Source organism: Podarcis vaucheri (assembly GCF_965113315.1).
Source record: "Podarcis vaucheri genome assembly, chromosome: 12".
Taxonomy (NCBI): Eukaryota; Metazoa; Chordata; class Lepidosauria; order Squamata; family Lacertidae; genus Podarcis; species Podarcis vaucheri.
Window position 1 is genome coordinate 32,387,407 of NC_138750.1, and position 20,862 is coordinate 32,408,268.

At 46.4% G+C, this 20,862-nt stretch overlaps 1 protein-coding gene across 6 annotated transcripts in view; it reads left to right on the forward strand.

The window, feature by feature from the left end:
- The window catches only part of DGKB (diacylglycerol kinase beta), a 303,881-nt gene that overhangs the window by 60,258 nt on the left and 222,761 nt on the right, over positions 1-20,862 (forward strand). For 3 of the 6 annotated variants that reach the window (XM_082193913.1, XM_082193912.1, XM_082193917.1), the window contains exon 1: positions 9,035-9,231. The exons of 1 other annotated variant lie outside the window; for it this stretch is intronic. The gene's annotated coding sequence lies outside the window, so the exon portion shown is untranslated. Of the gene's footprint in view, positions 1-8,804; positions 8,883-9,034; positions 9,232-9,286; positions 9,443-20,862 lie in introns of those variants that run through there. 2 more of the 6 variants (XM_082193916.1, XM_082193915.1) reach the window with 2 other exon arrangements.

Genomic DNA, 20,862 nt, shown 5'->3' on the forward strand with positions numbered 1-20,862 from the left:
ATGTAATGTGTAGCAGGGCCCTAACCTCACCTTGAAAAGCAAACCCTCAAAACGAACATTAAGCCGAGCAAACAGGATAAATGGGTGCATGTTAATATGCTAATAAACGTACAAGTGAGGTCACTGCCAAATGCACTTTTCTTCCATGATAATTAAAGTCTAAGGGCTGCTGTGCCCCTTTCAGACTTTCAAATTCCATCTATAAATGCATATAACAGGAGTCATGTCTGCTGTCCGCACTCTGGACCCCAATGTGTTGATCAGCTTTGTGTACATTTTGTACCTGTGAAGACTCAATTCAAGCAAGGCCCCTGCTTCCCTTTCTTTTCCTTTGCATGTTGATTTCAGCATCTAGGTTTGATGAGGCGTGTGGCCCTCACCTGTTCTGGACCTACCCCAGCTGAGGAATCACACACCTCCCAGAGCTAGCCACCCCCACCCCTCACCTGGCTAGCTACAGAGCTGGGCTGTGGGTTCTTGCCTGTCTCAGCCTCCTAGAGCAGTGTTTCCCAACCACTGTTCCTCCATCCCTGCACCCGGCCTCTCCCCCTCCGTCCCCGGCGCGGGGGCTGCCGGGATCTGTAGTCCCCTCGCCCTTGGGCTCCGCGCCCGCGCTGGGTGCGCGAACTACGTTTCCCAGCGTGGCCTGGCGGGCTGGGTGTTTTGTTTGAAGCGCTCTTCTCCCGACCATGGAATGAGCGCAGCAGCGGCGGCCGGGCGGGCAGGGGCTCTTCCGCGCAGACCGTGCAGCCTGCCTGCGCCCCCGCGGAGATCGGGCGGCAGGATGGAGCCCGGGAATCCCCGCGGAGGCGGAGCGGCAGAGGCTGCCCCCCAGGTAGGGCTGCGTCGGGGGTTTTTTATTTTTGCAATGCTGCATCCGCGCCGGAGGGGACGCATCGGACCGCGGGGAGACCCCTTGGCGGGCGTGCAAGGCAATGCATGCGTGCAGGCGTTGCATGGAGTGCAGTGCAATGCAATGGCAACGCGGCGCCCTGCATGCAACTTCCACCGGCGCTCCGGACTTGGCAGGTGAGGGGGGTCCTCAGTGGGCGGCAGAGAGAGCCGGGAGGGTGAAGGGGGCGAAGGGGAGCCGGGGGGAGCAGCGCTGCTCCCCGAGCCGAGCCCGGGGGGAAACTTCGGCGTCGTTGCGCCGGGTGTTGGAAGCGGAGGCTGGCGGGGGCCCCTCACCTGCAAAACCTGGTCGCCTCTCATATATTTCGTGCATTGCATTCATCGCCCGCTTTCTCCTCCAAGGAGCTCCCGGGGGCGCGCGTGGTTCTCCCTGTGTTATCCTCGCAACAACAGCCCTGCGAGGTGGGTCAGGCGAGTGGCCCAAGGGAGCACCCAGGGATTGTCCTGGCCAGGTGGGGTGATTTGAACCCTGCTCTCTGCCCGGTCTTCGTCCTCATTTAGCCCCCACATGTGCATGACTGTGCATGACTGAGGTTTTCCCCCCTCGTCTTGGCTATGGTGTGAGTCTGTGCTGTTAATTAATGGGGTTCTGCCTTCGGAGAAGATGAGCCAGCCCTCGAGGAGGTGATTATGTAATTTGCTAGCAATTCATGTCCCTCCCGGCGTGACGCTGCGCGCTGACGTCACGGGGCTGTAATGGTGGTGTGCCTCAAGATTTTTTTCATGAAACAAGTGTGCCTTTGCCCAAAAAAGGTTGGGAAACACTGTCCTAGAGCATCCCTTCCAGTGCTCCCTATGCCTCAGAGCCTGCCATGTTCATGGAGACAAGGGCCCTCTGGCACTGGTGATGGGTCCTGCTTCTCTGGTTCCTGTGCACTGACTCCCATCCCCTCGCCATCCTGCATCACCCTGTAAGTACTTCCTACACCAGCCGCTCTGCTCCCATCCCCAGCTTGCAGCTTGCCCCAGTGTGTCCCAGTCCTGGCTACACCCCTCTTTAGGATCTTCCTTCCCCCATTGTCCTGCCAGTTCATGACAAACAGACCAATCTTTGATCAGTTTGAGTCAATGGAGCAACAACAGCAACAGCAAATGGCCTTCCCCAACCTGGTGCCTTCCCACCATCGACTCCCACCATCCCTGATGATTGGCCATGCTAGCTGGGTGCACATTTCAAAGGACAGCTACATTTCACTTCGTGTATTTTTTCAGGAAATGCAAATTAGTTAGGTTCACATTAAAATGCAAACCAAACTGAATTTCTGCCCCATTGCTACTTCCAGCTGAGCCTATGCTTGTACAAACTGTGTGCCCCATTTGCACCCTACAACATTTAGGGCACACATTGCATGGAAAGAGACTACATGGATCCAGCTTGTACCATGTATGATCTATTCAAAAATCCTAATGAAGGTTAGAGTCAGGGGCAGCAGCTGCAATCTTGCTCTATCCCCCTAAGCCTGATTTCTGTGTCACGTAGGCCTTATGTTATGGGTAATCGTCCATATTAATGAACAATGCACAATAATATATATCTTTTATACGTATTTGGCTAGTCCTGTACTTTTAAAAAATGTTTTGAAGAGTATTTGCTGGACATTGTTGTTCTTAAATGTACTTTTATTTTACGGGAACTCTCTGAACAGTACTAGCCTTTCTGATTTGATTTGTGATATCAATAAGTTTTTAAGCACAGAGAATGACCTTAGTACATTTGAAGAAAGGTTAGTACATGTTGGAGGGTTAGAAAAGCTATTGCACTCTGTTTTCATTTTTTAGGATATCGGCTTACAAATGGTTGTCCAACAAACCTGCCTTTACTGCACATAAGTAGGCTATAAATAGCCCTCCAACTTAGAACGGTTTCAAAAATGCTATTGATTTGTATAGAATGGTGATCTCGGTGGGTGCTCCAGTTTGATATATGTCATAGGGTGATCCTTAACCTTGATGAACCCTGCCAAAGAATCAACCAGCAGATGGGTTGATGCAAGATTATTTGGCAGAGTTCACCAAGGTTAAGGATCACCCTATGACATATCTCAAATTGGGGCAGCCCCCCCTTAGATCACCATTTTGGGGGGATCTATGGCCCATCAGCTGCAGTCTGACAGAAGCACTTTCCCCTGGATCCCTTTAATGGAGTACCCTGATTCCTTCGAGAGGATATCATATGTAATTGGCTTCCTGATGTCTGGGTCTGGAGGGGTGGTGGTGCCTATGGCAGCCCTCCAGCAGCTTGCATACATGGAAGTAATAACAGGGGTTGGGAAACTGGAGCAATTTCCAAAAGAATGTGGTTGCGGCTACATGCAAGGGCATGGTCTTGGCAGCTAACCCCCATTCTTTATGGGACATCTTCCTCCCATTCATGAGAGAGATGCGAGCCCACCCCAAACTGTGACCTAAAGGCTTCACAAAAATTCCATGTCCTAGAGTATGCTCGGAATGTGGAAGGAATAACAGGATTGTAATACTCTCTGCATCACAGTGTGCCTCCAAGTGCTCACAGGATCTCGGGAAAGGGCTCTGGCTGAGCCCCGGGTGCCAGAGCTTGAAAGTGATCATTCTGAAATCAAGGCCGAGCTTATGCTCTGCTGTCACTGAAACAAAACTGGCTGAAAAGAATATGCTAGCCTGCAAATACTGGAGCGTCAACTGAAACCGAGGCCTGAGTGTGGCTGGCTTTTACAGCTAGGGAGTGGACCAGAGGGAAAAAGTTCTCCTTCTGGTCCTAGCATGGCTGGTGGAGAAGGCTGCACCAAAGTTGGAAGGTCACCTACTTGCCATAGGCTGTGTCAGCCCACAACTGGCAGTAAACATCCACTATTTCTTTAAAGTCACTATGATCTAATATTTATATTAATCCTGGAGAAGGGAGGGATGATTATGAGCTACGTATTTGCAAATATGCTTCCTCTAGAAAAAAAAACACCTCCTGAAATTAATTATGGCGGGAGAAACATTATTTTTAGAAGTGACAAATCATTAGTGTACTTAATTATATACTTGATGATTGTGAATTTTAGTCCAGAAATTGGATTTAAGTTCATACATCTGTTAATGGGCATTTAATCAACATGCAGTTCATGTTGGGTTTTGACAGGGTCCTAAAGTCCTCCTGTCTCCTTCCCAAAGCCTAATTGGTGCTTTCCCAGCTTTGGGAGAGCTTTGGGATCCTGCCAGAGCCTCCTGCCCAGTGCCTCCCTTAGCTGACTTTGGGAAGGCAGCACAAAGACTGAGGGGGCATCAGATTTTGGCCTTGCTCACCCTACGTGTGACGAGGCAGTGTGCAGCCCATGGGTTCCATGTTGAAATACTCTTGCGGCCCACTTGATATGAAAAAGTTGGACCTCCCTGGGTTAGATGGCTGAGTAATATCCCAGCAAGACCCAGTATCCCACTCTTGACTGACTCATACACCATGGCAGCCATACTTCATCCAACCTGGGCATCTTGAGGGGCTTCCCCTCCTTTTACCTTCCACTCAGAGCTTGATAAAACTGTCAAGGGGCAGCAGTCTTGAGTTCTGGTAGCACTAAAGTCTCTACCTTGTAAGATTTCCATCCTGAGGCTAGATGAAGCCAGATTGTATTAAGGCGAGGGAAAAGATCCCTATGTACCAGCCTAACAACCAAGAAACAGGATTTTTATGTATTTTATTGAATGGTCTCATCTCAATAAGGAAAGAGACATATGGGGTTGCTGATCAGTGTCTTAGCACCATGGACAGCGATTAGACAACAGCAGGGGTTGTCTATGGCATTATTAATTAAATTAATTAAATTTATATACTGGCCTTCATCCAAGGATCACAGGGTAGTTTACAATATTAAACCACACAAATACATAACATAGTAACAAACAAAAACGAATACCCCCACCGGTTTTAAAGGCCAGATATTGTTCACTTAGCCAAAGGCCTAGGAGAAGAGGGATGTTTTGCCTGGTGCCTAAAGATACATAACGAACATAATGATGAATGCTCCAGGTGAGCCTCCCTGGGGAGAGCCTTCCACAAGCTGGGAGCCACCACAAAAAGGCCCACTCTCATGTTGCCACCTTCCATACCTCTTGTGGAGGAGGCACACAAAGAAGGGCCTCAGATGATGATTGCAGGGTCTGGGTTGGTTCATATGGGGTATGGATATCATCACCTGTTGGATGGCTTACCACCTGTTGTGGAGCTTACTACAATACAGGAGCTTCCCTGGGAAAAGGAGGTGGCCATAAGGTGCAACTCCATCCATCTTGGTGTATATTTCATGGTGTGCCTCATGTTGTGTTGGCAGGTGGGAGCTTCTACCATAAATATATAGACCCTCAATGGTTGTATTTTCAGTACTGGTTTGGACCCTCAAATATTTTTATAACTTGGCACAAGTAAGCCATAATGCAGCAGGTGGCCTAGTTTTGTCAATGTTGTGCAATTGCTTTCCATGTTACTATGATATCTGAGAGCAAAATAGAACCTTTTATCAATGTTCTGTAGTACATTTTAATCAGCTTCTAGAACAGTGTTTAGCTTTCTTAATTTTGTTTAACAAGGCTCTTCATGTCAGAGTGCTTACATTTTTATTTCTAAAAGCACGGTACAGACTTTTTAAATTGGGATGGCAGATATGTGAAACACTAATCACAGTTAACGAGAATTGCAGAGCATGTAAATAAAAGTGTTTTCCATTTAGACATCTTGATTGCAGATTCCATAAGCCTATTTTGCAGCCTTAAGAATATCTGCGGCAAATGTTTATTTATTTATTTAAGCATCCCATTCATCAGTCCCCAAGAACAATCAATTTCCCCTCAAAATAAAAACAGATTAAACATCACAATTCCAGTGAAGCAGGAATCAATAAAGCTGCAAATAAAAGAACTCTAAAAACAAAACAATCATCCTGAAACAGAGAACTAGAGAGTAAAGCATTACAATAATCAATTAATAAAGAAAGCCAAAGGGATAAATTCCATAGAACTAAACCACTGTGTTAAAACCACAGTATAATGAACATCATCTGAGAGAGAGAGAGAGAGAGAGAGAGAGAGAGTTAGTTTACATATTTTAAAGAAGTCAGGGAAAACAAAATGGGGTTTGCCTGATGCTGAAAATACATTTAGGTAGGTGCCAGACTGGACTGTTGGGGGGGGGGGGAAAGCTAATCACTCTATGACCAAGAGGGCAGTGTTTGTGTCTGTTTAAGTAATCAGAGGCTTGGTAGGTGCATGCAAAAGATTTCAAGGGCAGTTTGGTGCCCATAGGTACCACATTGGTAACCCCAAGATTCCCTGCAGCTTCCTAGAGACTGAACTAGGTGGCCTGCAAGATTCCTTACTCTCCAATGCTGCTTCCCAGAGTTAGCTCCACTGAAGCTAATAAGCCTTTCTTCTGAACAGACATTAGGATTGCACTGGTTATGGAGAACAAGGCTCTCAACTGCTACTAGTCACAATGGCTATATGTTCTTCCTCCACTGCCAGGGACATTAGGCTTCTGAATGCCAGTCTGCTGGGAACTGCGAGTGGGCAGAGCACTCTAGGGTTCACATCCTGCCTGCTAGGGTTGATCTACTATGAAACGAAGATTAAGCTTCAGGGCCCCTAATCCTGGAGGAGCCCCAGAAGCAAATTTAGTCCATGATGGGTCTGGTTGACCCAATTTGAGTCGCATGACTCACATGGATTTTTGTGGTTGCCTAAGGTCGGCAGTTCGAATCCCCACGACAGGGTGAGCTCCCATTGCTCAGTCCCCGCTCCTGCCAACCTAGCAGTTCGAAAGCACACCAGTGCAAGTAGATAAATAGGTACCCCTCCAGCGGGAAGGTAAGCGGCGTTTCCGTGCACTACTCTGGTTCACCAGAAGCGGCTTAGTCATGCTGGCCACATGACCCGGAAGCTGTACGCCGGCTTCCTCAGCCAGTAAAGCGAGATGAGCGCCGGAACCCCAGAGTTGGTCACAATTGGACCTAATGGTCAGGGGTCCAGAATGTAGTAGTCTCTGTGGAAAAAGAAGAGATGAGGAAGGTGTTGAAGGAAATCAACCCAAGGAAGGCCACAGGGCCAGATAGGGTAGCTGGAAGGGTATTGAGAGACTGTGCAGATCAACTAGCAGGAGTTTTCACTGGGATCTTAAATCGATCCCTAGCCCAGGCTATTGTTCCATCCTGCCTAAAGTTCTCTACTATCGTTCCAATAGCAAAAAAATCTAACCCGGAAGATCTGAATGACTTTTGTCCAGTAGCACTCACACCTATAATCATGAAGTGCTTTGAAAAGCTGGTACGAAATTATGTCATTGCCTGCCTACCGGAGGGACTGGACACATTCCGATTTGCTTATAAAATGAAAAGATCGACAGAGGACGCTGTGGCGATTGCCCTCCATGCCGTTCTTGCACATTTGGAGCAGCGGGGGGGGGGGGGGTATGCCAGACTGCTTTTTTTTTAGATTTCAGCTCGGCATATAATACCATTCTACCACAACGTCTGATGTCTAAACTGGAAGATCTGGGGCTTCCGTTATCACTTTGTGGGTGGATATTGGACTTCTTGTCAGACCGCCCCCAGAGGGTTCGGTTGGGCCCTTATACCTCTAGTATGCTTAAGACTAACACAGGAACACCACAGGGATGCGTACTCAGTCCGCTCCTTTATATTCTCTACACGTACGATTGTGTCGCTGCTCACCCTAGTAATAGGGTTGTCAAATTTGCAGATGACACAACCGTGATTGGGCTCATCTCTGAAAGGGAGGGTGAAACGGACTATAGAGATGAGGTGGAGCGGCTGACAGAGTGGTGCAGAGCTAACAACTTGCTCATAAATACACGGAAGACAAAGGAGCTTGTGGTGGGCTTCAGGAGACAGAAGAGCAATGTCCAGCCACTTTTGATTGATGGGGTCTGTGTGGAGAGGGTAACAACGTTCAGATTTTTGGGCATTGAATTACAAGAGGATCTGTCCTGGAGTGTCAACACAAGGGGGCTTGTGAAGAAGGCACAGCAGAGACTGTACTTTTTGAGAATTCTAAGGAAAAACCATCTTCCGCAGAAACTGCTGCTTGCCTTCTATCACTGTGCCATTGAGAGCGTGCTCACTTATGGCTTATGTGTGTGGTACGGAAGCTGTACTACCCAGGACAGGTTGGGGTTGTGCAGAGTTGTTAAGGCAGCAGAGAGCATTGTTGGCTGCCCACTCTCCACCTTAGAGCAGATTTATGCCACAAGGTGCCATAGGAAGGCACTGGACATAGTAAAAGATCCATCGCATCCTGGTCACTGTCTCTTCGAGCTCCTGCCGTCGGGACGGAGATACAGGATGATGAAGACAAGAACGAGCCATCTTAAGAACAGCTTCTTCTCCAGAGCGATCTCGGCCCTGAATGGGAAGCCCGGACTTTGAAAGTCATCTAATCTTCCTTGCTGTATTATACTGTATTGTTTTAATTAGTGTTTTTATAGTTGTTTTGATTTTGTGTGGAGTGCCCTACCTGGGTGGATGGAGCAGCCAAGTAATTTCGTTGTCCCCGAGAGGGGGCAATGACAATAAAGATATTGTTGTTGTTGTTGTTGTTGTTGTTGTTGTTGTCTGAGAGTCAGCAGCAGAGAAGTTGCAAAGTGTGGTGATCTATCATGGAACAACCCCATTGAAGAAAGGCTTACCCAGACCTCCTTGCTGGTTGCAAATGGGGGGGGCATAACAGTTCAACCCCCCCCCATGTAGGTCTGCTACTGTGCCCTGCTTCCCACACAAGGGTGCCAACTTGAATAAAATATTGGAGGGGGGAGGCACACCCTGTCCCACATAATCACGTGACACAACACACACACCCCTCTATTTGAATGCCCATCAACTCAAATATTGGAGAGGGGAGCAAATGGACCTCGGCCCCTAGGAGTTGGCTCATATGTTCCCACAGGAGCAGGCGAACAGGACGCCGGCCTAGACGGCTCCAGACGATTCCATCATCTCCAGGTGAGGAGGCTGCGGCGAGCGCGCGGCGTTTCCTCGCAGCACCTGGCGGAGCAGCAGCAGCAGCAGCAGCAGCAGCGACCATTCGGCGCCTGCCGCCTCCGCCGCCCCGCAGCCGGCAGCCCCTTACGCGCCGCCCCCGGGAGACCCGGCGGCCACACGGCGCGGGAGACTCCGGGGCCCGCGTCGTCAGCCCTGCTCCGCCGCCTCCGTGTCCTCGCGAGGGAGCTGGCGGGCGCGCGGGCGCGGGCACACACACACTCTCTCTCGCTGCCCGGAGGGAAAGCGCCTCATAAGGAGCCGAGGCAGCGGGGCGAGGGGAGGAGAGCTCGCCGCGGCTGGCGGCCAACAGGTAAGGAAGGCAGTGGCGGCTGCGTTTGGGCGCGCCGGGCTGAGCGAGGAGAGGCGCCCGCTTGGCTGTCCCCCAGCCCGGCTGCCCCCCAGCGAGGGGGAGGCTGCGGCGGGGCGTCCTGCTCCCTGGGCGAGGGCAGCCTGTGGCGCTGCCCCGCACTGGAGGCTTCCTGCGTCGAGGCGAGCAAGTAGGGCTTGGGGTGCAGATACGTGTATGTATGTATGTGTTTGTTTGTGTGAGAGGGTCCGGGTGCGCGCGCGCTATGGGCGCGCGAGACTCTGCTGCTGCAAAGCCGGAGCTTGGATGCTTGCTGTGTTTCTGCCTAGTTGGTATTATCTCCTGTCTTCGCCACCCCAAAATCATAACCCGTGCTATCCTGTAATTGAAATGCATGCAATATCCTCGGTCTGCATTGCACCTGCAGCAAGTTAGCAAAATCCCTGCCTGGGTGGCTGGATCGATTGCAGCGTCGGGAGGCTTGGGGGCAGCCTTTATTTATCCCTCTGTTTGTATGCGTGGCTGTTTGTTCGGCTTCTGTTTTTCCCCTTCTTCAGTGTATGCATGTAAACATGCCAAGGGAACCTTAGGAAGAAAGTTGTGGCGAGCAGCCTTGATGCTCTTCCATTCATATCTTCCTAACTTCTGCCTTTTTTCCCCCAGCTCAGTGAGTCTACTCTAAATTTATCTGTGACGTTGGGGTGATGTCATACGTGTCATGTTGGTTTATGCTGGGTTTATATATGCTGCCTTGGTGATACAAGCAATTTTTTAAATATAAAAAACGTGTTTTGTCTGCAGACAGAAAGTTCTGCAGTGGCTGGTCACTAGAAACTTTACTTCATTTAAGGTGGCAGATTCTCCCCATCCAAATGACTTGGGGAAATGTGATGCTTGCTCGAAGCTATATGGCTGCTGTATACAGTCCTATGCCAAAGCGAGCCTCACTGGGTTCAGTGGAGCTTATTCCTAGTGCATAGCACTGGAGTCTAGCATTACAATCTGCACAATTCAACTTTGATTGTACATTTTCCAGAGGACCTAGGCTATTGGGTGACTAAGAAATATATTAAAAAAATGAGAATTGGTCTGCAGCCCTATACATACTAATCTAGGAACATGTATGAACTCATTGGGACTTTCAGTGTGAATCAGAAGTATATCAATTTATGGACAATTTGTGTTTTGTGCTAGTAAAAAATAAAAAAATGAAGGGTCCTTATTTAAATTGTTGGTTTCTGAAAGGTGATGCACCTGCTAGGCTTTCTTTGCACTGTTAAAATTCTGCAATGTTGAATTCTGTTTTGGTTTTTAAGTGTTCTTGCAACACTAAGAAAACAAACAATGGGTTTGAATTCACACTAATGCTTTAATCTTGACCGCATTTATCTGAGGGTAAGCCCCACTGAATTCATTTGGTGAGCATGCTTTAGGCTCCACTGTAAAAGGTAAAGGTAAAGGGACCCCTGAGCATTAGGTCCAGTCGTGACCGAAACTGGGGTTGCGGTGCTCATCTCACTTTATTGGCTGAGGGAGCCAGCGTACAGCTTCCGGGTCATGTGGCCAGCATGACTAAGCCGCTTCTAGAGAACCAGAGCAGCGTACGGAAACGCCGTTTACCTTCCCGCCGGAGCGGTACCTATTTATCTACTTGCACTTTGACGTGCTTTCGAACTGCTAGGTTGGCAGAAGCAGGGACCGAACAACGGGAGCTCACCCCGTCACAGGGATTCGAACCGCCGACCTTCTGATTGGCAAGTCCTAGGCTCTGTGGTTTACCCCACAGCGCCACCCGTGTCCCTCCAGGCTCCACTGTAAGTAGTCCTATTTGGGGCCCTGTTGACAGTGAGACCTAAGCCCAACAGACGTAGAGTTTATAGGGCTTATTGTAGTTTTCAGTGTGATTCTATCAGTATTTGCTTTGAAGTAAGTCCTGTGGATTTCACTCAAGCTTATTTCCAAAAAAGTGTACCTGCAACTGCTGACCAGGTCTGGTTTTGACTTAATATTTCAGTCATCTTTTAAGTAGAAGTTACCTATGAAAACATGCCATTGGAATGTATTCTGAAGCCATGAAGCAGAGGACAGTGCTGTTTCTGAAGGGCATCACAGAAACAGATTTTCTGCTCATGGGTTCTGGACTGCACTGGTTTTAAGCAACTGGTGTTTCTTCTCCTGCCTCCTGTGCACCCCTCCCACACAACTCCACAGTGGTGAAATGTGGATGCCTTGATTCCTTCCTTTCTGATGTCTCTGATTACCGCCTTTTTTTGGGGGGGGGAAGGGATAGTTTAGAGGCCCTCTTCTCCATCCAACTGAAAAGATGATAAATGTTGTAAAGCAACTGATTAAAAATATCTTCCACATCAACTAGATTAAGAACATAGGAACTAGCTTATACAAATCACTGGTCCATGTCCATCTAACTCATTACAGTAGAAAATGACTTGCAGTGGCTCTCCGAGATTTTGGATAAGGTCTCTAAGCTGTACCTGGAGAAGCCAGGGGCTGGACCGGGGAACTTTTGCATGCAAAGCAGATGTTCTACCACCAAGCTATGGCCCTAAAAGAATTAGGTGGGCATTTATCAGTATCTTAAATTCTTGTTTAATTACATTTTGTAAAAATGTGATTTTAGAGATAGTAAACCCACCTCACAGTGGCCTCAGTTGTGTGTTTTAAAATCAATATCTGCCCAGTGTGAGCTTAGAATCATAGAATTGTAGAAGTGGAAGGGATCCCAAGGGTCATCTAGTCCAACCCCCTGCAAATAGCCATGCGCTTTGGATTTTGTGAAATGCCAACTCTGAAATTCTGGTGTGCCTAGCCCTCCCAAAATAGCATATGTAAACTGACAGCACCCCTGAGCAATATTTCTATTCTTTAAAAATATTTCTGAGCTTCATAGCTTCATACTCCAAGCACAGGTAATTAAAATGAGGTGCTTTTAACTTTCCGTAGCCAGTATGGAACATATTGTGATAACTCTGTGTGATGCTTAGTTTCTCTTTAAATTGTCTGAAGATTTTATAATTGTGTGCTGTGTTAAACACATGTGCTCCAAGTTAGTAACATACAAGTTTTTAATACAGCTGTGTTTAGCAGCTATTTATTTCTGTGTCATGTTGTTTTAATTAATGCAAATCGGCACACTGTGGTGAAAGGCATCAATATTTCCATAGTCAGGTCACATGAACCAATGCATGTGAAGATTTTTACGCTCTTAGTTCATGCATATAGTGCGTTCATTCCCTGATAGAAGCGTGTACTGAAATTGCCTAGTCAGAAGCAACTAAACTGTAGCATTTACCAATAATGGCTAACATTGTACAACTCTTACATCACAAGCCTAGGAATGTCTACACTGAAGTAAGCTCTGCTGAGTTCAATGGGGCTTACCCCCAGGAAAGTTTGCATCAGATTGTACTGAGAGCCAGTGTGGTGTAGTGGTTAAGAGCGGTAGACTCGTAATCTGGTGAACCGGGTTCGTGTCTCTGTTCCTCCACATGCAGCTGCTGGGTGACCTTGGGCTAGTCACACTTCTTTGAAGTCTCTCAGCCCCACTCACCTCACAGAGTGTTTGTTGTAGGGGAGGAAGGGAAAGGAGAATGTTAGCCGCTTTGAGACTCCTTCGGGTAAAGCGGGATATCAAATTCAAACTCCTCTTCTTCTTCTACTACTGTAGCCTTTAAAATGCAGCCTTCAGCAATATTTTCTGCATATGTTGTCTGAAACAATGGCAGCATCCCAGTATGGCCCCTGAACTCTCCTAAGGATATAAAAACAGCCATACTGGCGCAGACCAGTCAGTCATATAGTTCAGCATCCTGTTTCTCAAACACCCTGTTCCAGCTCTGCCCCAAAAGCAGGATACCAGGACAATTTCACTCTCCTGCTGTTCCCCAACAAGTGGTATTCAAAGGCTTACTCCCTCTGATCCTGGAGGTAGTATATAGTCATCCTTACTGGTATCCAATGATACCATTATCATCCATAATGTTTTCTAATTACTTTTTAAAGCCAACTAGGTTAAGTATGAATCATAAGGCTTGACGGGACCACGAGGATCATCTAATCCAACCTCCCTGCAGTGTAGGAATCTTTCACCCAATGTGAGGCTCTGTGGTTGATGGCCATCATCATATCTTGTGGTACTAAACTCCATAGTTGAACTATGCATTGTGTACACGGTATTTCATTTTGTCTGTCCAGCAATTACAGATTCACTGGTTGACCATGGGTTCTTGTGTTAAGAGAGAGCTATAATTTTCTCTCTCTATTTGCTGGCTCCACACCCTGCATAATTCTATTCTTGTTGTTTCCTCCACCCCATTTGCTTGCCTTTTTTTTCTCAGCTCCAAACGTAACCATGCCCTTTGGAGAGTTATTTGGTCCTCTAATCACTTTTGGTTGCCCTTTTCTGCCCTTTTCCCAGCTCTACATTCTTTTGAAATGCAATGTCCAGAACACAATACACTGACTGTGGTCCCAGCATAGATTTGTTGGCCCTTTCCTAATTCTCCCCAGTACGAAATTCACCTTTTTTCACAGCAGTTGCACACAGGGTTGGCATTTTTATTGTGCCCGTAAGATGTCTTTCCCGGTTGCTTACAGCAAGCTCAGATCCTATCTATATATATGTAGAGTTTGGATTTTTATTTTTATTTTTTTTGCCTCCGGTTTCTCCATTGGCTACTCGGAACAGCATTTGCTGTTTTAATGCCATTCACCCAATTTGGAAATAACCTTCTGAAGCTGCTCATAATCTCTTTCTATTTTCACCACCCTAAATAATTTGGGCTGTGTATGCATTAACATTTACTCTGCCTCCAGTGTGCTCCCACCACTAGTCTTTGAAGCTGTGTATACAGAGCTGGCCTGCCTACGAGGCAGAGTGAAGCAGCTGCCTCAGGCGGCAGAAACACAAGAGGCAGCGCCCCGTCCGTCCCACCACTTTTGCCAGGGGCGGAACACTCTTTGGGAGCGCTGCTTTGCTGTTCATATTCTCTCTCCCCCCCCCCCCATTCTGCGTCAAAGCACTGCAGAATACTTCCCCAGGGGGTGTGCTCTGGCATGCAGCCTAAATGGGGTCAGGGCTTGGGGAGCAGGTAGCAGCACATTCAAGTAGTGAAGGAGGATGGGCTGCTTCTGTATGTACACATACATGAAATATCCTGTTGTTTCCTGAGAAATACTCCTGTTTGATGCATATCCCCTCAAAACAGTTTCCATCCCATTTTAAAATGTATGCCACCTTCACTTCGTAGTTAACCTGAAGTGTGTACATTTGAGAGATCCATTGCACATGTGCAGATGATGGTGAATGGACAGGCAGCCTCATAAATCTCTCTCTCTCTGTGTTGCTGGTACAGTGAAACCAAAAGGGTAATAATATGCACTGGGTGAAGACATCCCTGCCTCCTCTCTGGTTTGTACAGCAATGTGCAACAGCGGTTTGAAGTGCAGCAGGGAAAAGCAACCTTGCTGTTTTTCAAGCTGCTAATGTGTACCTAGCCTTAGTGTCATTAGTAAGCTTGACCCATCTCTGTGCTCCGATCTCATCTCATTTACAAAAAAAGTTTGGGAAAGCCAGGGGGTATTCAGAGACAGTTTGTGAAATGGCATGAGGCTGTGCTGCTTAAATCAAAATTCCACTGGGCACACCCAAGTTTTTGGGCATGCTTGAGGTATATATTTTTACAAAGGTTGCATGCTACCCCCTAATCTCTGCCGAGTGGTGCATGTGATTCCAGGGGGTTCCAGGTGCTCACATAGGGGCTGTGTTCCCTTTGAGAAACAAGACACAGTGGAGGCTGTAGTGTCTTTAAGAAATATGGTTTAATTACACATATTTGCGTCTGAGTTTAGATGAAGGGGGTGCAGATATTACAGCATTGTAATCTCAAGAGCAGCTTGTTCTTCATAGCAGCCCAGCACTGGAGACAGAACCATCCTAAGCATTATTCCTTTGTTCCTGCTTCCCAGCCAGCTCTAATGTTCTGCCCTTCAGCCCCTGTATTATATTCTCCAGTTTTGTTCCTTCTCCTTCCCAGAACATCTAGCCAAGCCCAACACCTCCTCCTCTGCCTGGTCACCCCTTTTACTAAGCCTTGAGTCCAAGAGGCAAACTTTCCTGAGTGGCCTGAGGCCCTGCCCATCAAATTGCCATCCCTTGTTTTGCACAGACCCAAACACCTTTCTTGATGAGTAGATGCCTGGCCAGCTAAACCCAGGAATTTCCATGGCACAGTTCAGGAGAACTGCAACAGCCTGTACAGTGGTACCTCAGGTTACATACGCTTCAGGTTACAGACTCCGCTAACCCAGAAATAATACCTCGAGTTAAGAACTTTGCTTCAGGATGAGAACAGAAATCGTGCTCTGGCAGTACGGCGGCAGCAGGAGGCCCCATTAGCTAAAGTGGTGCTTCAGGTTAAGAACAGTTTCAGGTTAAGAACGGACCTCCGGAACAAATGAAGTACTTAACCCAAGGTACCACTGTATCTTCTCTTCAATGTTCCAAATATGATCTAAATCCTACTACTGATTAATTCCTAACATTCACTAACAGACTCTTGTACCCTGGCTATTGTACTATCCCCTTCTCAAAAAGGCATCTGACCAGAGATGTGATACAAGACATTAACTCATTTCCAGGCAATTCCCAGCTCCCCTGGAATTTTTCAGGCTTTCCCCTTGGGGTACACTCTGGTCAATTCAGCATCCTAATACAGCTTACCTATTCACCTACATTGCCCTAATGGTGGTTTTCATAAGTCAGGATGCAAGCCTTGTTGCCAGTTATCTCACCCAAAAGCCCTTCTCCATTATTATCATCATCATTACTTATCAGAACAATTCCTAAACTCCGGTATTCCAAAGCACTTTTTAAAAACACACACTGGAAAAGCCCCATAATCTCCATCGCTGTTCAGTTCTCCGTTCCCCATGTCAAAATGTTTACCTCCAGGGAGGAAGAAAGGGCAGTGGTGGGGTACTCCCATGGATGTATTAAATCCCAGGAAATCTGGTGGTAAAAGAAGGTCCACGTTGTCAGGAGTTCAGCCTACCCTTGAGTAGGACCCCGGCAGAGACACATGCCTGACTGGCATGTTCCCTCCCTCCTGGTTGTTTGTTCAGGAGCTTCAAAAGCTTTCTTCTGCCCAAACATCACAGCGACCGATGCCAACAGATACTGGCACACTTAGGGATCTGCAGAGTCTTCGCAGCTTTTCGTGACAGACCTCAGCAACTCAGCATTTTGGCTAATCTACTTTATTTACATATAAACACACACGGAGCACTGCAACATGGCTCCCTCTCTCTCTAGCATCAGACAGCAAAGAGAAAGAACAAAGGACAATAGTCCCACGTCTCCGTCACTTCCCACTCTGTGGGGTCAAAACATATTCTGTCATGTGAAAGTCAACAATCCCATGACTGCAATCATGGAGCAGGAATTCTAACACATGTAACATTTGCAATCAAGGAAGGGGCTGCAAAGGAAGACATATGTGGGAATGTCTGCCACCACCTTTCATTTCTTCTTCCCCAAGGTAAGGTTTCTATGAGGTTTTTTGTTTTTGTTTTTGGTGTTTGTTTGTTTGTTTGTTTACATTGGGAAAGGGAGAGGAAATGAATGGAAAAGATCAGAGAGGCCTGCTCATTGTGGGCTGTGCTTGCCACACTTCAGCTCTCAAGAACTGATTCAAGAGTGCTTGATTGTTATGAGAACTCCTCAATATGCAGAGGTCTTTACATGCCAAGTTTATACCTGATGCCCAAACTTTACATCTGATGTCAGAATTGTTGAGAGGGTCACAAATGAAGGAGCTGCTGCAAATATATTTTTAAAAATTGTATCTGTATTTCTGTATACCATATACTGTTAGAAAAAGGTGTTGCTAGGTTTTCATTTCATAATGTCTGAAGATGAAATGGCATCTGTAAAATAAATAAATTGCTAAATTGGCAATTGCTCAGATTATTGGCTTTTTTGAGTGGTTTCTAATAGATCAGTACAAACAAAAGAATTAATGAAGGCATTCCACAGGCAGACAATTTTGTGAGGAGAGAAACAGAGTTGCTTTTTTAATCCATAAAAATGCCTCTGTCCTGCAAATCTATCTAAAATGGTTTTGCAGGACTTATTTATTTCTAAGTAGTATTTTGCAGTTCAGTTTGGGGAGTACGTACTTAGGTTTAAGATAAAGTATGTGAGCATTTTTAGTAATGGGTCCATATATATGTAATCACTTTATTCACACACACACACACACACACAATGCTTAATATTTAATTGAGAATAAAAGGGAACTTATTAATAGTTTGTTCTCATTAGTGCTGCTATTCAGTGTCAGTTGTTGGCACATTGTAACTCTCTTTATTATGCTGGACATGAATGTCCCCATTCCATTTTTAATTAGAGAAAATCCTGTTCTGTTTGGACAAGTTTAGAGGCCCTGCTTTCATATAGTGTTTGGGTTTTTTTAAAGATCGTTTTCAAAATGTAAGGATATTATACAGTGTTTTGTAGAAAGTTCTGTAGCTGTGCATTGGCAAGCTTTTTTCTTTTTCTTTTGGCTTTTAAAATCTGTGCATATTTACCCAGAAGTGAGTCCTACAGATACTTGGAAAAAGTAAGAATAACCACGGTGACCTGCATTTTATCTTTTTCTGCAGGGTTTTTTTATGTGTGTTTTTTAAAGCTGAAATTAGAAACTGCAAATTACATTGCGGGAGGGAGAATCTGTGACTTGCTGTAAATGTACAAGAGTGAATGTGACAAATTTCATTCAGGGTTTCCAGCAGCCCAGACTGTTGTTTTAATATTTCACTTCTACAGCTGTACTGACAGAATGTTGACTACATAAGCAAACTTTGAAATAATTAAAGCTGTTATGTTGACAGCTAAGCAGCCAACGTGATATGTATCCTGTGTCCCTAAAGCTGGTCCTAATATATTTGCGAATATATTATTAAAAATTGGCTTCCAGCATTTTGATACTATGCATTTGTCATAGCTCTCTTGTTCTGTTGCAGAGTCAATGGAACATGGTTTCAAAGAGAGCTGAATCAACACTGTGGCCTGGGTCATGCATCTGGCATCCTTGTGGAATGTATGAGGCTGTTGACAGGCTCATGAGCTGGGGCCCATGTGGAGAGCCATGTGGTTCATGTAAAAAATGAATAATAATGATGCAAACATGCAGATCCAGGGCACCATGTTTCATAAAAACATACTCTTCTAACTAGCCCTGTATTTTGTGATGTTGTACCAATATCGCCACAACCCAGGCAGGCACAGAAAGCCTTCTGAACACTTTTTTTTAGGCCTTTCTGGACTATTTTTTTAAGCACATTGGTTGTGCAATTCTTGTAGGAGGCCGCAACATCTTTCCTCAAGACAGTTCTCTTGTGCTATAAATATCTTACCTTCTGAGCACACAAACAGCAGTATTCTGTTACTGGTAAAAGGTTCAGTTATTTCCCCCATGGCAGTTCAATCTCTTGTGATCATGGGTATTGTGTGGAAGGAGGTAAGTTACGGATGTTTGTCACTGAGTGCCCATAACATAACTACAGTAGTGATGAATGACACAACTCCCTCCACCCCCATATCCTTGTTATTTTAGTTGTACATCATCAAGGGATGGGAGTGCTGATTCCATATGAAGTACCTACATGATTATTTAACTGCAACCAGGCCACATAGAAGTCACACACAGAAAATAATAATAATAACAATAATAGTAATAATTTATTACTTATACCCCACCCATCTGGCTGGGTCTCCCCAGCCACTCTGGGTGGCTTCCAACAGGAGATTAAAAATACATTAAAACAACAGTCATTAAAAAACTTCCCTAAACAGGGCTACCTTCAGTTGTCTTCTAAATGTCAGATAGTTGTTTATTCCTTTGACATCTGATGGAAGGGCGTTCCACAGGGTGGGAGCCACTACCGAGAAGGCCCGAGAAGGCCTGGTTCTCTGTAACTTTGCTTCTCACAATGAGGGAACCATCAGAAGGCCCTTGACGCTGGACCTCAGTGTCCGGACTGAACGATGGGAGTGGAGATGCTCCTGGTAGACAATTGCCCTGGACACAGAATTGACCTGCACCTTCATGGACAGCTGTGAGTCCAAAATGACTCCCAGGCTGCACACCTGCTCCTTTAGGGGCACAATTGTCCCATTCAGGACCAGCGAGTCCCCCACCCCTGCCCACCCCCTGTCCCCCCAAAACAGTACTTCTGTCTTGTCGGGAATCAACCTCAATCTGTTAGCCGCCATCCATCCTCCAACCACCTCCAGGCACTCACATAGGACTTTCACCACCTTCATTGGTTCCGATTTGAAAGAGAGGTAGAGCTCTCTTTCTGATTAGAAAGAGAGGTAAAGTGTTTCTTGCCTATGGAAAGTCTATTTTAAAGAGTTATTTCAACAGAGGAAGAAAACTGGTTGGAGTCTGTTACTTTGTGAGTTTTTTGTGATACATTTGTGATACCACTGTATATAAATATATGTATAAATAAATCATAAATCACTGTTACATAGTAAGTGTTTGAGGAATTACATCTTTCCTAAGTCTTGTACACAGTGGCTTGATCCACATTTTTTGGACGAATGCATGGGTTGCAAATTAGTTGTCCACTGGATTTTGCAGTTCTTTGAATGCTGTGACAGTTCTTGGAAGTTTTAATAATAATAATAATAATAATAATAATAATAATAATAATAATAATTATTTATTATTTATATCCCGCACATCTGGCTGAGTTTCCCCAGCCACTCTGGGCGGCTCCCAATCAGTGTTATAAACAGTACAGCGTTACATATTAAAAACTTCCCTGAACAGGGCTGCCTTAAGATGTCTTCTGAATGTCAGGTAATTATTTATCTCTTTGACATCTGATGGGAGGGCATTCCACAGGGCGGGCGCCACTACCGAGAAGGCCCTCTGTCTGGTTCCCTGTAGCCTCAATTCTCGCAATGAGGGAACCGCCAGAAGGCCCTCGGCGCTGGATTTCAGTGTCCGGGCTGAACGATGGTGGTGGAGACGCTCCTTCAGGTATACAGGACCGAGGCCATTTAGGGCTGTAAAGGTCAGCACCAACACTTTGAACCGTGCTCGGAAACGTACTGGAAGCCAATGCAGATCTCTCAGAACTGGTGTTATGTGGTCCCGGCAGCCACTCCCAGTCACCAGTCTAGCTGCTGCATTGATTAATTGCAGTTTCCGGGTCACCTTCAAAGGTAGCCCCACGTAGAGTGCATTGCAGTAGTCCAAGCGTGAGATAACTAGAGCATGCACCACTCTGGCGAGACAGTTTGCGGGCAGGTAGGGTCTTAGCCTGCGTACCAGGTGGAGCTGGTAGACAGCTGCCCTGGACACAGAGTTAACCTGCGCCTCCATGGACAGCTGTGAGTCCAAAATGACTCCCAGGCTGCACACCTGGTCCTTCAGGGGCACAGTTACCCCATTCAAGACCAGGGAATCCCCCACACCAACCCGCTCCCTGTCCCCCAAAAACAGTACTTCTGTCTTGTCAGGATTCAACCTCAATCTGTTAGCCGCCATCCATCCTCTAACCGCTTCCAGGCACTCACACAGGACCTTCACTGCCTTCACT